Below are 4,403 nucleotides of genomic sequence, written 5' to 3'. Positions count from 1 at the left end.
TACCATGTTTGCTCCCACCATCTTCTCCTTTGGTGGTTTCATCGTTATAATGCCGACGTCGACCAAGGCTTGAATTCTGTCTTTAAGGACAAAACAAGCCTTGGTGGGGTGATGGACCCTCCTGTGATATGCACAATACTTTGGATCCGAAGTCTTGCTAGCTTCCTCCTGATTCGTAATAGGTAGCAACTTAATTTTGTTGTTATCCGGGAGGTACTTGAAGATGGCTGTAACCTCATCATCTTTGAAAGTATACACCCTCTGGAATCTCGGATCAGGAGTTCTTTGCTGCCTTTGAGGCTGCTGAGACTGTAATTGAAACTGTGATTGTTGTGGTGATTGTTGCGGTCATTGTTGTGATGTTTGATTAGCATCCACAGCCGTCACAGGCGCCTTTCCCCTACCTCAAGGAGTGAAATTAGGCTTCAGAGAATTGACTGACGTTTTGCCTCTCTCAGCTTTCTTTTTTTTAGGAAGTGTTCGGTTTGTTCCCCGCACAGCTTCAACTCTTTCCAGGTCGTCGATGGTACAACCCCCATGGCTTCTAACACGTCAAGGGAGAGATTATTATGACACGTTTGGAGTATGAACTCCTCTGTGACTGGATCTTTGCAGTTCATTGCCCGGTTACGAAAGCGTTTGACGAAGTTGTCAACTGACTCTCTATCTTTCTATTTCTCATCCAGAAGAGTTCTAGTTGACACTTCAGCGTCATCATAAAAAAAGTTATTGAGGAGCAAGTTTTCTATGTCACTCCAGCAATTGATGCTCCCTGGCTTGAGACGTCGATACCAATCGAAGGCGGCCCCGCGAAGGGTGCCTACGAATGACTGAATCATCAAGGGTTTATTGTCAGAGATCATACCCAAATGAGACTTAAAGTAGATCAAATGCTGGGTTGGTGAGCCTCTCCTATCAAATGACGTGAAGTTAATCAGATTGAACTTCGGCGGGTACGAAATTGACTCCCACTCCCTTGGGTACGGACACGGAATGCTGGTCTTCTTTACTTCTTGAGCAGACATCAAAGCGTTGACCTTTCTCTCGAACTCTTTCATCATCTTCTTATCTTTGCCCGTGTCTTTCTTTGGATGGTGTTGGGGAGGATCAACTGAATTACCCCCACTTGTAGCGTTATTGTTATTAGGAAGTGTATCGGCCATAATGACTTCACTCACTTTTGTGTCACTGTCATCTGTAATGTTTTGGGTGCGATGACTAGATTCAGCTCGCTGACTGGACTCGAGTTGTTAAGGTCTTTGTGCCTGCACCTCTCACATTTGTTGCTTGACCAACTCCATCTCCGTCTTCATCTCAGCTCTAATCTCTTCTCTTTGTCTTGTTAGAGCTTCTTGAAGCATTTGGGCTATGGCTTCAGGAGTGATTATTAACACTTCTCTACCTTGCCATATGCTAGACATTGTATCATCAGAGGCAATCACAGAACAAGTGTCTAAAAGTTCATCATCCAACAACATTCCTTCATGCATCCTCCTGTAGTCCTTGTGTCTGGTAGCTCTTAGCTGGAGCCGAGACATCCTCTGAGAGATTCTTAGATCGACCCTTCCTCCTACAGTGAAGTCAGGGTCGCAGTCAATCGAATATCACTTAGACTTTCCTTTTCCCTTACCATCCATGTTGATGGTTACTTCGAGGAACTCCTCGTCTTGGATGATAGATCTTCTCTTTCGGAAGCGTTTTGGTTTAGCTTTTGACGCTTCAGTGGAAAGTCTCTGAAACACGAAGACTCCTTGTGGGAAGGCTCTTTGCTTGGAGTAGCTGCATTCAGAAAGTACTGCTTTAATAAGCCTCTCGCACGAACAATGAGAGATTGTTACTTATATAGCTCGATCTCTTTCGAGTTTTGCTCACACCCCCAATCTGACGGTACAATTCATTGCCATGATGACCAGAGCACCTCATCATTTGTTGGTGTGATTCCACAAGTATAACGTTATCTTTTGATAGACATGTCTTCTTTTGGGGATGTTGAACCTTGTTGACATTCTCAGGACAACTTTTTGTTGCCTTTGAAGGATCCAAGGTTATGTTATGTGTCGCGTGTTTAGAATTACCCCCTTGCGAGAGTGGACTCTTAACGGGCTTTTGGGCTTCAACCTGGACCCCCAGGCGGGAGGTGACAAGAATTCTCCCAGAAAGGGAGGCCTCCTTGTCCCTCTTGTGCACAGCGCTCGAATATGTATATTGAGGTGTTCCGGTTTGTTTGGAGGTGGCAGAACATCTTTGCGCATTGGTTGGTTTGATAGGAGTCCATGTATGACCCTCAGTCTGAGGAGCTCCTTGGGTTTTGATCACCAGACCCAAGTGCTCTTTCATTTGTGTTTTGCCTCGATCTTCGTTCAGAGGACCAAGGCGATCGTCCATTATAATTCTGAACTTTGATAGGTCAGGGCTGACCCAAGGTTTCCTTGGTGGCGTAGCGGAAGTGGCCGCGAAGGATGGACTTGGAACAGACGTCGAAGGGGGAGAAGAAGTGGCCGTAGAAGATTGCCTTTGGGCGAGATTAGGCTGGGCATATTCGGTTCGGTTCGGTTTTATGCCCAATCCGCATCCAATCCGAATTTTTCGGATGCTCAAAACTCTCATCCAGATCCAGATTTTTTTCCCTTCATCCGAATATTCAGCCCAACCGAAATTCGGTTCGGTTCGGTTCGGTTTCGGTTTTGAATTTGCAAAGAGTTCTATCCAAAGACTTCTGTTGTGAATTTGCAAGCTGGGCATTGTCCTCATGATGAGGTTCCTGAGCTCGCCAACAAAGCTTTATTAGACTGGTTATCATCTTTAGAATAAAGTTTTGAGTTGATATAATTACGCAGAGAACTGATGTTTTAAAGATGTTGTTCATATAATACAACATGCTTATCTCTTGTAAGTATCATGTACATAACACATTTTGTGATTGATTTGAATCTTATGTAATTCTCAAGATCTTTTCTACGAAATTTTTTAACTAAAGTTTAAGTTTATTTAATTACACGGGGGAGTGATGTTTTGCATGATATTGTTCATATAATGTAGCATATGCATCTTTTGTAAGTGCATCATGTGCATAACAAATTTTCTGGATTGATTTGAATCTTTACTTAGTTCTCAAGGATATTTTTCTGTGATATTGTTGTACTCATTGCTTGAAACTGCTCCTTGTGCCGTTTGAATCTATTGGATGATAACAGGAAAAGTTTTGAGGTATAAGTTTAGTCTCTAAACCGCCCAACAAAATTCGGGTCGGTTTTTTTTGGGCGGTTCAGGGGTTCAAACCGGATCCAAACCGATTTAATTCGGTTCGGGCGGTTTAGAGACTTCTTCTCATCCATTTAATTCGGTTCGGTTAACCGGTCCGTTTTTTCGGGTGGTTTTTTCGGTTGAACCGGTTATTTTCGGTTTTTGCCCACCCCTAGGCGAGATAGTGGAAACTATCTCGGTCAAAGGTCCTTCTGTGACGCCCCAGGTTTCACGCGAGGCTATAGTCCAAGGCGAAACCCAGAATGTCAAACCTGCCAAGCACCAAACACCGTGTTACGATATGTTTCACCATCATAATTACTATCTCTCTAGTGGAAACAACAAATAGGTGAAGGTACAGACATGCAAATAAAAGAAATAGAGTAAAGCCAGATATACACAGAGGAAGCATGAGAATAATCATCAGTGAGCCTAACTAAAATAGAGTAGAAATACCTCTGAGTCTGAAATAAACCTCAAGTACAATGAGTCAAATAAAATATCACTATGGCTCCACAAAATGAAATACAAGTCTAGAGTCTGAACATAAACAACTAACTGTGGAGTTCTGAAATAACTACTAAATAGTAAATAGCTAGATGGAATCTATGAGAAAATCCCATCAACCTGTGACTCTTCGTACGCCTGACTCGCTGTCTGAAAGGGGGGAAAATAACAAGCGTCAAAGCGGTATAGCGAGATCATCTCCACCTCTCCCCAGGGAAAGGGGTAGGAGTATATAGAATATAGAGTTAGTACATATACATATAAAATCATTCATAAAATTCTACCTGAAAGTTAATTTAGGAAATCACAACACGAGAGTTAGTACGTCGAGCGAAATAATTCAAACAAGGAAACCCTCATGTATATATCATGTCTCAAATTGTGACTCCCTAAATACTAACTCCAAACCCTCAAACAAGGAAACCCTCATGTATATATCATGTCTCAAATTGTGACTCCCTAAATACTAACTCCAAACCCTATGAATGAAAGCAATAAACCAAAAGGAAAACACTCCAAACCTCAAACATGTAGAATAAATATCTCATCTCAATTACACCCGGGTAGACAGCTCTAACATAAGAGGGATTGTAGGCTGTCTAAAAATCACAATAGATAGCTTATCCCCCATCAAACACCGATGATGGAAGTTA

The sequence above is a fragment of the Asparagus officinalis genome, unplaced genomic scaffold, assembly GCF_001876935.1.
Source record: "Asparagus officinalis unplaced genomic scaffold, Aspof.V1 AsparagusV1_Un95, whole genome shotgun sequence".
NCBI lineage: Eukaryota > Viridiplantae > Streptophyta > Magnoliopsida > Asparagales > Asparagaceae > Asparagus > Asparagus officinalis.
This window is presented reverse-complemented; position numbering follows the sequence as displayed.